Source organism: Lepisma saccharinum, chromosome 28 (assembly GCF_977018435.1).
Source record: "Lepisma saccharinum chromosome 28, izLepSacc3.1, whole genome shotgun sequence".
In the NCBI taxonomy this organism is placed as follows: Eukaryota; Metazoa; Arthropoda; class Insecta; order Zygentoma; family Lepismatidae; genus Lepisma; species Lepisma saccharinum.
The window spans coordinates 23,885,444-23,899,504 of record NC_139256.1 but is presented as its reverse complement, the minus strand read 5'-3'; positions in this window follow the sequence as shown (position 1 = coordinate 23,899,504).

Here is a 14,061-nt window from a genome sequence, read left to right as displayed (position 1 = left end):
TGAAAATGTGAGTAAAAATGTGTTTTTTTCCCCTTTGTTTGCATGAAATTTCTTAATTGAACAGTCAAAATCGGTCCTATATATATATTTTAATTTTTTTATATTTCATAGTTATTCACTTCAATATTTAAATCTTATTTCATGAGCAAACAAACAAAAATAATTTCAAATTTCGATGTATTATTACAAAGAGAATTAAATTTTTATTAAAAACAAAATATGAAAATCCAGGGAAAACGATAGGTGATACAGCATTTCTACTTTCAGATTTGGATTCAGCGGGGTCGAATTATAAATAATCACCTATTTTTGTTCAAAGGAGCAAAAAAAAAGTTTGAATTTGTTCATCAGTGTAATCGAAACTGCCTTGAGCAATTGAATTAAAAATGCTGTTTATTGTCAATTCGGATGTGTATTTTCATATTTGCTAAAATTCAAGAGAAAATTTTATCCATTTTAATTTTTAAACTGAAGTTGATTGAGCCACATGTAGCAGATAGAGCAAAGAACATTGAGGGATTGAATGCAAATGCAGTACAGGTACGGCAATGGAAAACGTTCTTCAAAGGAAAATTAGGTCAACGGTTGACAATCCCATAGATATATCTACTTATGCAACTGCTTCGAGAAAAGGAAATAGGTGTTACATTTGCATTTCTAAAGGAGAAAGAAGAAACAAACTCTCACGAACTACAATTTCATGCAATGACTGTGGTAAATGTGTCTGTGGAAGACACTGCATGAAAGTTCAGATCTGTGACAACTGTGTAATTTCTAATAATTGTGAGTAATGCTGAGGAACTGTAATATACTGACAATGTAGAACTGAAATGTGTTATAATGTTATAATGTTTTATTCTATTATTGTTAATAATAAATATGCAGATGTACATTTCCAAATAAAAAATACTTAACATACATTAAAGATATACAAAATATGACTTACTTATCTTTCAAAATAAAAAAAAAAATACTTAACAAACATTAAAAATATCCAAACTATGACTTATATTAAACAAAACATACTATTAGTGCAAAATAACTAACAAATGTAGCGGAATAGTAAAGTGGCACAAAATGCCACCCTTAGTCCAGCATGTAACAGATCAAACCTTGGTCCTCCTAGGGTTAAACACGTATTTCTCACGATATGTGACCGTTCCGGAACTTTTGGACCACCCGGTATACACCTTGCTACACTGCAATAACTATTCTAACAATTCAAAACTCTACCACATGTCAATGAATTCATTCATATTATACATATTATTGATTACGGTTGTGTAGGATTCTCCATTCCTATCTCTCTTTCTGAGTTCAAATTAAGGCAAAAATTACTTCCTGTACTTTCACCAATATTGTTGTGCAAAAAATATTAAGAAGTAAGGAAAAAAGCAAAGACATTATATCGTGTTAAATCAATTTTATTTTTTATAGCTTAACTCTGCCATCTATTGTGCTCTGTGGAGTTATTAATGATGCAAGGATTGTCTTTTCAATGACAGATCGCTAAGGAATCTGGACTGTTGCCAGTAAGAGGTAATCTCGTGTAAAAGTGGACAGTCCAGGGTATTTGGGCGTGGAATGAGAATCGCAAATGAACGGGAACAGTAATGACAAAGAAAGCGGATGACGCGAAAGTATACGCGTGCGAAAAATATAGGAAATGCTCTTCTTTCACTGACCGTAAAAATAATTTTTGCGAGAGAGCTGATCCCTTACACGTGAAGAGAAGATTGCACGCAACACCTTTCTCTTCGAGTTGCTCTTGTTTGCTTCTTCTTCTAATTCTGACCATTGCATACAGTGGCGCCAGCTTTTGGAAAACATTGAATGGGCTGAAATCGGAGGTTTCATAATTTTACGCAATAATATGTTATGTTGTTCGATGGTCAGAAAATGTAGGCTTTTTCGGTTTCAAGCCATTCCTGAGAGATATGTATGAATTTGTTGTGCCTGCGCTTGCCTATTTTAGTCCCAAGTGCCTATTTCGAAGGTAATTGCCTTTGTGAGTGCCTAAAATTCGAAAATTATGTAAATCAGTTTAACACTTTAACATCTATACATTCTGGTTGAATTTCGAGTTCTTTTTCTTTCGTTTAACCACTATCGCACAGTGCAGCTGTTCGTAATGACTGCGGAACGAATTTATATTAAGTATGAAGATGAAGAAATAATTTAAAGTTTGTATTATCTTTGCGCATTTCGAGAAATTAAGTTTTTATTTTCCACATTTGTACATATATTAGGTTTTTGTTCATATTTTACATATTTTAGTCCATTTTTACATATTTTTTTCGATATTTCAGAACATTTCTCAGCATATACTCCATATTTGCGCAATAACTATATGCAGGGGTGCCCATCCCCCCCAAGGCCTATAACGCACTTCCCCCCAAAAGATAGAACATTCGCCCCGCCCTCCTTTATGCCGAATTATTATATTATACCCAAATTATACTCAAATTATTTTGGTCAGACAAAATTTGCGGAACAATATAATACCGACATTTTTGAGCAATGTATGTTTACTTTAGGTAAAAGTAAAAAGTACAAATCTGCTCAGGCTCACTACCATTGTTAGTGTACTGAACCTCATTCTTCAGAGTTTATCTTGTATTAATGCGAACAGCACGCCCCACCCCCTCTTAATCCAAACAGTTTCTAAAGGCATAAGATGTGCTGCTTCATTTGATTACGGTCCGTTTCGCCTTATCCCGTTTCGCCTCATCCCGTTTCGTCTTATCCCGTTTCGCCTTATCCCGTTTCGTCTTATCCTGTTTCGCCTTACACACAAAAAAAATTCCCACCAGGGAATATTATCGACTTACAATCAACCTAACCTAACCTGGTCGGTGCTCCTGGAGGTCGTGTGGGGGGTGGGGGCCAAGGTAGGCAACATCACAAGCTCTGCGCCCCCATTATGAATTACCCGTCAAGTCGATAATATTTCCTGGTGGGAAATTTTTTGTGTGTAAGGCGAAACAGGATAAGGAGAAATGGGATGTCCCGTTTCGCCTTACAAAGTTCGTGTCACATAAATTACTTGAAATTGTACTGGGGGAGGTGAAAACGCAATAAGGCGAAACGGGAGGACACGTTTCATTTGAACCCTATCGCCAACCAATGAAACGAAACTATTTCCTTCACTTGTGTGAAGATATATAGAATTGGTATAAAATTTTGTCCCCACCAAAAAAAATCCATGACGCGTGCGCATCATGAAACCCCCTTGTGGGCACGCCTGACAACATGTCCCAGTGTGACCGAAAGAGTTTGGTGAATTTCTTGCGAATAACTGACAAAGTCTGAAGAAACGTTAAACAAACGAAAGTTTTCGACCTCTTTTTATAACCTCAAATTGCGTTAATTACAAGTTCTCTGTCAGTCGAGAATAATGTTTTCTCCTTTTTTCAAATTTACACCTCCAAACGGTTTGCTTCTGTCATTGTAAAACACTTGACTTTCCTATTTACAATTGTTGTCAATAATAGAGAATGAAGGCTCAAGAATCGGCTCCTAGTTGTTACAAACGTTATTTTGGCAACGTTGGAAGAGAGTCCGAAGTCGAGCATCCCCACACTCCCTATTAGTTGCGCGCCGACAGCAGCGCCAGAAGCAACGAATTTATGACACACGTATGGGACAGCAGCGACAGAAGCAACGATTTTGTGGCACACGTACGGGACAGCAGCGCTAGAAGCAACGATTTTGTGGCACACGTACGGGACAGCAGCGCCAGAAGCAACGATTTTGTGTCACACGTACGGCACAGCAGCGCCAGAAGCAACGATTTTGTGATATACGTACGGGACAGCAGCGCCAGTAGCAACGATTTTGTGGCACGCGTACGGCACAGCAGCGCCAGAAGCAACGATTTTGTGGCACACGTACGGAACAGCAGCGCCAGAAGCAAAGATTTTGTGGCACACGTACGGGACAACAGCGCCAGAAGCAACGATTTTGTGGCACACGTACGGGACAGCAGCGCCAGAAGCAACGATTTTGTTGCACACGTACGGGACAGCAGCGCCAGTAGCAACGATTTTGTGGCACACGTACGGCACAGCAGCGCCAGAAGCAACGATTTTGTGGCACACGTACGGGACAGCAGGGCCAGAAGCAACGATTTTGTTGCACACGTACGGGACAGCAGCGCCAGAAGCAACGATTTGTGGCACACGTATACGGGGTTCGCTTCTGGTTTCAAGACAGTCACAGTAATAGTTACTATGTCGAGAGAAGAGCAATCAATTGTTTTAAAACTAAGATTTACGTATGTAGTGTCTTATATGATGAAATAAGGTTTTTTAAGTCCATATTTAACTCCATACTTTGGTGAAAATGCCTAAATATGTAACACATTTAGAAGCGCGTGGACTTTATTTCTCAAATAAAATAAAACAGACAAATAGTTGGGTGGGTTCGAGCCACACAGGCCCACACAAGATGGCGCCACTGATTACATAGTCCCCATTCTCTCAAATTATCTTTCTCTCCTATGCTGTTTGCTAAAACAACATTTGGTAATTCAGCACTTTCTTTCGACCTCCAAATTTGAATGTCCTCTTACAATTTGTACAAGGAGAGTAAGCACATTTTCATTCACCTCTCTAGTTTCTGCAAGAGCTCTGTGTAAGGTGGCGACAAAAGCAAACAACTTCCGGCAGTTGATTAAACAACTCCACCAATTGACATCCACAAATCAAATAAGGTTCCAGCCATCCGTGACAGAGAATGTACTCCCACAATACAACCAATTTTGGCAATGTCCGCAATACACTTGCGCCTTCAAATGTGTAACAAGTCGCAGTCCACTGTTTGCTTTCAACTTCAGTGCAAGAGTTTCGCTGTTCTGAGAAAACGAAAGCTTCATATTCATCACTTATGTAACTCGAATTACGTTACCCAGAATTTGGTAAACATTATGCAAAAGTTGCTGGAAATGTCAAGAAATAAGGTAGGATATTAATATGTGATAACAACGAAATCAAAATTTAACATTTAACAAGCACAGTCGTCTGTAAGCTCGTTCGGACGGCTGGTACATATCCTATGACAGCAATTTACATGCAATTTCTCGGCAACTACTGACGATATTTCAGTTCTGTCTATTTTGTTCTTTCATGTAAATATGACAATCTATGAGCGTCTAGGGACAGCCTTAGCAAATTTTGGGAGATATGCTAACAGCACCAAACCTGAGCTGCCTAACCTATTAACGTAAGCACATAATAGCGGAAGTAAGTTGTAAATAGGTTAGGCAGGTTCAATTTTGTTTAGCTGCTCGTTGAAAATATGGCACACTCGGATTGACAGTGGCTGCTCACGATTCACACCGTTGGTGGTTGCCAGTGACGGCAATTAGTGGTGGCGTGGGGAAGGGGGGCAGTTGCTATCTCCGCACTGTTTGCACCAACACTGTGGCCTTGTCCACGAAGAAAAAGTAAACTGTCCTATCTAACACTTTCAACGCTCAATTAGTGTGTTTACGTTGCTTGCCTTAAGTTAAAAAAATAAACACATATTTCAATTCCAAAAAGGCCTCCCCGATGGCGTAGTGGTAGAGTCGTCGCCTTGTAATCAAGGAGTCCAGGGTTCGAAACCCGGTGAGAGCACATAGTGATTCGGATCCCACTTTAAACTGTAGGCCCAGTCCCAATTAGCCTTACTGTGCATAAAGTTGACTTAAAACACCAACTCAATCAATCAATTTCAGAAACATTTTATTTGTAAAAAGTACTGAATAAGCACATATTTGGAACAATCATATAATTAGTTAAGTGTCATTTCAGTGAAAATATTGGAACATTTCGCGACGCCCATGTAGGCGCACACTTTGGGAACGACTGGGGTAGTGGGTAGTGTGGTATACCGTGACAGATTCATATCGCGGTAAATTAGAATAGGTTACTTTTTTCATTCCACAATAATGTATGTTCGAATTTGTAAACCATTTTTACTGCAGTCAATACCATCTGTGTAATGTTAATTTATGTTCGAATTTGTAAACCATTTTCAGTGCAGTCAATACCATGTGTGTAATGTTAATTTTTGTTCGAATTTGTAAACAATTTTCACTGCAGTCAATACCATGTGTGTAATGTTAATTTATGTTCGAATTTGTAAACCATTTTGACTGCAGTCAATACCATGTGTGTAATGTTAATTTATGTTCGAATTTGTAAACCATTTTTACTGCAGTCAATACCATGTGTGTAATGTTAATTTATGTTCGAATTTGTAAACCATATTTACTGCAGTCAATACCATGTGTGGAAAGTGAGATCGGCCTGTGGTGAAAGACGTTCCCTCGTACAACAATTACGCTTACGAATTTAAACGAGTGAAACCAAGAAAATGAAGACGAGGGGGTCACTGGGGAATGAACGCCAACAGTTTCTCCGTCATGAAGTTAAGTGCGACTGTTAGCTACTTGCGTGCGTAAAGTTTAGATGAAACAATTACAAAAGTTTTCACATCACGCGAAAACAGACAAATGAAAAGGACATAAATTTCTTATGCTGGAAACCAGTTTGTTGAGATTCACCGTGAGTGAATTCAGTGATAAGTGAATGGGAATTTGGAAATGAGATGCAGGTCTTCTGAAATGATAACATAGAGACTATGAGGAAATCTGGTGTTTCTATTTAGTTCCTTAATGTTCTAGTTAATTTAATAAATTTATTCTATCCGTGTTTTCGCATTAATTCTTTTTGGCCAACAGCAAAGTCATTTTCGATATTTCATCTTATTTCGAAAAGCAATATGATATTCCAATGTGAAAAATTACATGTGCTTGGAATTTCTTCTAAAGCGTTTACGTGACTCTTCGTGTGGTTTGCTTCAGCTGTTGTCTACATATTCGAAATAGTTTCGTGGTTACGTAAGCCTATTTCCTATCAAGGATATCTAGAGAGAAGAGGGATTTTCGAAACTGTTTGGCTGATATGGGCCAGAGGTACAGTTCAACCTTAGCGGCATCCGAAATTTCATCAGATAGGTAAAAAGCATTCGTAACAGTAGATTGAGTGTTAAAAATGTTACTTTACTATCAAGAATAAAAGTATAAGGATGGCTAAATATTTAACCAAGGTCAGATTTAACTTAACAGTTTGTATTCTGTGAGTTTGTTGTTATTATGAAGTAAAGAGTATAAGGATGGCCAGTGATGTGCAGTGGACTATAAGTTTACGTCAACATGCGTTGTCTACACGAAATCTACGCGTAGATTACATTGGGTTGTAGTTTACATAGACTACGTACACAATCTAAAGTGTATTAAAATTAATTTTCATGAGAAGAAAGTGACATTTTCAAATATATTGGTTCCTAACGCAATGAAAATAATCCTATTTACAACAAAATTTATCTTCTCTTCTATTATCAACTATGGAAGAAGATAAATAGTATGCAAAAAACAACAACAGATGGCAGTCGTGAGGCAAGAGTGGTCTTTTTCCCATAAAACACTAGAATATTTCCTATATTAGGTTTCTTCCTAGGTGAGAAATTGTTCGAATTTGGAAGGAAGAGTATGAAAAGTTCTCTTCACACATCAACAACTGATACGCAGTATAATTATCTTTTAATTCCACGGCGCCCTTTGCTAAGTTATCACCTTTCGCCATGTTGTTTACATAGATTACGTAATGTACGTGTATAAAATAGTCTACGTGTAGAATATAGACTATCGTTGTTTACGCGCAGAAGCACGTCACTGAGGATGGCTTAATATTTAACCAAGGCCAGATTTAACTTAACAGTTTACATTCAGTGAGATTGTTGTTAGAATGGAGTGAAGCAATGGTTTACATGTTGTACAGTGTATGAAATGATAACATTTTAAATTTATGTTTATTTAACATGCAGTTTTAATTATAATATTTACTTCCTAAAATTCTAACTTCATTCATATTTTAGTATAAAAATCTCTGTTTAACTTTTTGACATTTTAATATGACAATATATAAACTTACTGAAATAGAATGAGACATCGAAACGCAATTGTGTAAAACGAATGGGTAGTATTTGCAAACCTTAAATAATGACCTTTTCAAATGTTTCAGGTTAGCAACACAACCGCCATCTAGATTTAGACTAAACAATTCATTCTTTAAATCCCTGTCCGGACTCTTTCCTGACTCTGCTGGTACAAAAAATAAAAGTCCTGTTTATTTATGTTCACAAAAGTTCAGGTACGTTCTATTTCGTTATAAGAATCACTATCGATACATATCATTGTATCAATATTTTATAACATTTGCAGGCCCAGAATTATGGGGGGGGGGGGTGGCTACAGGCCAGATCTCCGGTGGGAAAGACTGCTTTGAAAAGGGTCATAAAATTGGGAAAATGAGATATATGAAATGTAGTAACAATATAACTAACCATCTGACACAATTGCGCCTAATTGTTGTAACGGCAAATATAAATGAATATTTTAGTCCTAGGCATCCACACGCACACATCCAATAATAGGGTGTTGCACTTATTCCATTCCATATCTGTGATGTGATAATAGTTAATGAATCACTTCTAAACTGAAGGAAATACAAATTTTTTTTGGTGGCTAAAATAATTTACACAGCTTACTTGGTTTTGTTGCTTAAATTCGAATAATTCAGAAATTGGCGAAAATCTTCTTTTCTTAAAGAACAAAAGAAAGAATGAAATAGATTTTGCAAGGGCGTCGCCACAGGATGGGCAAAGGAAGCTTTAGCCCACCGTGAAAATGCTTTAAACCATCCTCCTGTTGACCTTGAGAATAGATAAGGCATTATCAGAATTAATTTTAATAGTGTAAGAACCACACGCGAACATACACAGAGGAATGTATAGAGATAAATTTATAGGAGGAGAGAAAGAGAAAGAATGAAAAGTAAAACAGTGAAATGAAGAAATAAATAGAGACTGTAAGAAAGAGACAGAGTAAAGAACAAGAGACAAAGTGTGAAAGGAAGATAGATGCAGAGAAGGAAGAAAGAGAGAAAAACGGAGAAAGGAAGAAAGAGAGCAACAGAGAAAGGAATAAAGAGAGAAACAGAAAAAGGAATAAAGAGAGAAAGTAATTAAGAGAGAAACAGAGAAAGGTATTAAGAGAGAAACAGAGAAGGGAATAAAGAGTAAAACAGAGAAAGGAATAAAGAGAGAAACAGAGAAAGGCATAAAGAGAGCAACAGAGAAAGGAGTAAAGACAGCAACAGAGAAATGAATAAAGACAGCAACAGAGAAAGGGAAAAAAGGCAACAGAGAAAGGAATAAAGAGAGAAACAGAGAAAGGAATTAAATGAGAAACAGAGAAAGGAATAAAGAGAGCAACAGAGAAAGGAATAAAGAGAGCATCAGAAAGTAATAAAGAGAGAAGCAGGGAAATGAATAAAGATAGAAACAGAGAAAGGAATAAAGAGAGAAACAGAGAAAGGAGTAAAGACAGCAACAGAGAAAGGAATAAAGATAGCAACAGAGAAAGAAATAAAAAGGGCAACAGAGAAAGGAATAAAGTGAGAAACACAGAAAGGAGTAAAGAGAGCAACAGACAAAGGAATAAAGAGAGAAACAGAGAAAGGCATAAAGAGAGCAACAGAGAAAGGAGTAAAGACAGCAACAGAGAAATGAATAAAGACAGCAACAGAGAAAGGGAAAAAAGGCAACAGAGAAAGGAATAAAGAGAGAAACAGAGAAAGGAATTAAATGAGAAACAGAGAAAGGAATAAAGAGAGCAACAGAGAAAGGAATAAAGAGAGAAAAAGAGAAATAAATAAAGAGAAAAAGCAATTAAGAGAAAAACAGAAAAGAATTAAGAGATATTGTTATTCTCGGAATCGTAATTTTGGAATTGAATGTCTGTTGACATTTTTCACAATCATTTTGAAATATTTGCCTAAACTCTTCATCTGAAATCTCCAGAAGCCTCTGAAGCATCTCATGCATAAGAGAAAATGCTAAATTGTGATGACGGCTCTCTAAATACTTTGACAACTGTACAGTAAAACTTAAAACCTTTTTACAGATAAAGAATATAATTAAGAAAGCCCCCTTTTCAACTACGGCTAGAAGATCACTTGCTTGGGATTGTTCACTCGGACAGCTCCACTTAACTGACATGGTTGAAGAAATTAAACAGAAACATGAAGTGAATCATGTTTTTTTAGAAATCGAGTTTCACACATTGACAATAGTTTGCTTTTACTGGTACATAATGCATTTAGTATTTCACCTCTGTATTTCTGGAGAAACACAAGCTTTACTCACTGTACCAAAACACCTCACTGAATTCAGCTCACATATTACTACCCAGTGTGAAAATTTTAAGTGGATGTTATTTTCAGAATCCACAAACCGTGTACAGAGAGAATTTTCTATACCTTGCACATCAAGTGTCTAATCGGAAAGTACACTGAATCTATCATAGTAATATCAAAAAGAAGATTGGAATTTAGGGGGGTCAGGACCCCCTGGACCCACCCCCTGGATAGGTCATTAGGTCCGAGGAATCTATTCGTTCTTATTCTTAAAATATAGTTCTACTATAGATAAATCTCTCCGTATGTATATGCTCTGAAATTTATGCAAATTTTCGTTGCGATAGTGAAGTAGAATTAGATAGAAATTTTCACAAATTCAATGCTCGTTCTATAGTGTTTTCTGTTCCTTTACTTCGCGTGATCAATCTACTAATAAAGATATGGAGCGAACGATGATACGTAAGAGAAAAACTTGAGAATAAAAGTGTGTGTGGAGGGAGGGGGAGGGAAGGAAGGGGGGACGAACAAAGTACAGTGGTCGAGATAGATGAATAGCAAAACAAAGAAGTACAGAGGAAACAGAGAAAGGAGTAAAGAGAGCAACATACAAAGGAATAAAGAGAGAAACAGAGAAAGGAATAAAGACAGGAACAGAGAAATAAATAAAAAGGGCAACAGAGAAAGGAAAAAGAGAGAAAGACAGAAAAGAGGAAACAGAGCAACAGACAAAGGAATAAAGAGAGAAACAGAGAAAGGAGTAAAGACAGCAACAGAGAAAGGATTAAAGAGAGCAACAGAGAAATAAATAAAAAGGGCAACAGAGAAAGGAAAAAGATAGAAACACAGAAAGGAGTAAAGAGAGCAACAGACAAAGGAATAAAGAGAGAAACAGAGAAAGGAATAAAAATAGAAACAGAGAAATAAATCAAAAGGGCAACAGAGAGCAACAGAGAAAGGAGTAAAGACAGCAACAGAGAAAGGAATAAAAGGGCAACAGAGAAAGGAATAAAGAGAGAAACACGGAAAGGAGTAAATAGAGCAACAGAGAAAGGAGTAAAGAGTGAAACAGAGAAAGGAATAAAGACAGGAACAGAGAAAGGAATAAATAGAGCAACAGATTGTTTGATTTGGTGTTTTAAGTCCAATTTATGCACAGTAAGGATAATCGGGACTGGACCTACAGTTTAAAGTGGGATCCGAACCACTTGTGACTCCACCGGGTATCGAACCCGGGACCCCTTAATTACAAGGCGACGACACTACCACTGCGCCTTCGGGGAGGCCAAAGAGAGCAACAGAGAAAGAAGTAAAGACAGCAACTGAGAAAGGAATAAAGAGGGCAACAGTGAAAGGAATAAAAAGGGCAACAGAGAAATAAATAAAAAGGGCAACAGAGAAAGGAATAAAGACAGCAACTGAGAAAGGAGTAAAGAGAGCAACAGAGAAAGGAGTAAAGACAGCAACTGAGAAAGGAATAAAGAGAGCAACAGAGAAAGGAGTAAAAACAGCAACTGAGAAAGGAATAAAGAGAGCAACAGAGAAAGGAATAAAGAGAGAAACACGTAGAGGAGTAAATAGAGCAACAGAGAAAGGAGTAAAGAGAGAAACAGAGAAAGGAATAAAGACAGGAACAGACAAAGGAATAAAGAGAGAAACAGAGAAAGGAATAAAGACAGAAACAGAGAAATAAATAAAAAGGGCAACAGAGAAAGGAAAAAAAGAGAAAGACAGAAAGGAGGAAAGATAGCAACAGACAAAGGAATAAAGAGAGAAACAGAGAAAGGAGGAAAGACAGCAACAGAGAAAGGAATAAAGAGAGCAACAGAGAAATAAATAAAAAGGGCAACAGAGAAAGGAAAAAGATAGAAACACAGAAAGGAGTAAAGAGAGCAACAGACAAAGGAATAAAGAGAGAAACAGAGAAAGGAATAAAAATAGAAACAGAGAAATAAATCAAAAGGGCAACAGAGAGCAACAGAGAAAGGAGTAAAGACAGCAACAGAGAAATGAATAAAGACAGCAACAGAGAAAGGAATAAAAAGGGCAACAGAGAAAGGAATAAAGAGAGAAACACGGAAAGGAGTAAATAGAGCAACAGAGAAAGGAGTAAAGAAAGAAACAGAGAAAGGAATAAAGACAGGAACAGAGAAAGGAATAAAGAAAGAAACAGAGAAAGGAGTAGAGACAGCAACAGAGAAAGGAATATAGAGGGCAACAGTGAAAGGAATAAAAAGGGCAATAGAGAAATAAATAAAAAGGGCAACAGAGAAAGGAATAAAGACAGCAACTGAGAAAGGAGTAAAGAGAGCAACAGAGAAAGGAGTAAAGACAGCAACTGAGAAAGGAATAAAGAGAGCAACAGAGAAAGGAGTAAAGACAGCAACTGAGAAAGGAATAAAGAGAGCAACAGAGAAAGGAGTAGAGACAGCAACAGAGAAAGGAATAAAGAGGGCAACAGTGAAAGGAATAAAAAGGGCAACAGAGAAATAAATAAAAAGGGCAACAGAGAAAGGAATAAAGACAGCAACTGAGAAAGGAGTAAAGAGAGCAACAGAGAAAGGAATAAAGACAGCAACTGAGAAAGGAATAAAGAGAGCAACAGAGAAAGGAGTAAAGACAGCAACTGAGAAAGGAATAAAGAGAGCAACAGAGAAAGGAATAAAGAGAGAAAGAGAGAAAGGAATAAAGAGAGAAAGGAATAAAGAGAGAAAGGAATAAAGAGAAAAACAGAGAAAGTAATAAAGAGAGAAACACAGAAAAGAAAAAGAGAGCAACAGAGAAAGGAAGAGAAGAGAGAAAGATGTGGAGCAGATTCAGAGTAATTGTTTTGGTTTATGTTACTTTTGCTTCTGCCACCTTTAGCTAATCGCGAAGATGAATATGCAGTGGCCGCTATTAGGGGGGCGAGGGGGAGGTGCCCCCCCTTTTCGTCACTTTTGCCCGGAAATAAACTGTCTTTGCACCCCCCCCCCCAAGTTTTGGAACCCAATCGCCGCCACTGAGTATGTGTATGATGAAATTGACGAAGAACATCCATAGACCCCTGGCATCATAGCGCGCTGTGATAACAACCTTTTTTTTGTTTAATGAAACAAATGCAAGCGATGGTTTCCCCTGTCAATATGCTTTAGTTCTGTCATATGTCTGTTTTACACAATTCTCTATTTTCACATTCAGCACAATACAAACAATCTTACCCAGGATTCGAACCTGGGACCCCTGGCGTCATAGAGTGCTGCGATAACCACTCTGCCACGGAGGTCGGTATGACATTAAAAGATGGAAAGACAGAGATATACAACAGAAGAAGAGAATGAGGGGAAGCAGGCACGTAGCCGCGCACACACACACAGAAATCCTACAAATATTTAAATTAAATAATTTTACTTCCTTAACAGGATTAAACATCTTGTATAATAAGTTGTAATATACTGAGAAATTCATCTTCAGGGTACTGGGTTCGAATCCTGGCCTGGGCATGGATGTTTGGGAGTGTCCATTCATCAATTTCACCATATCGTCACTCATCCCCATCTTCGTAAATTAGCCAAAAGTGGCACAAAAAGCGAAGTAAAATAAATCAGATCAATGAATCATCTTCAGAGCTTCTACCCTGCCAACGTTTTCACCTTTAGATGGCGGCTGCTGAGAAGGGATGAGCCCCCCCCCCCCCCAGCCCCGAAATAAAATCCTGGCATCGGGCCTGAGGGAAAGGAATAGATCACAGCTCGCTAGAAAAGACAAAGAAGAGACAGATTTCTACATGAATGAACCCACCCAAACGTAGGAATAGATGCTCACGCACTGAACATTT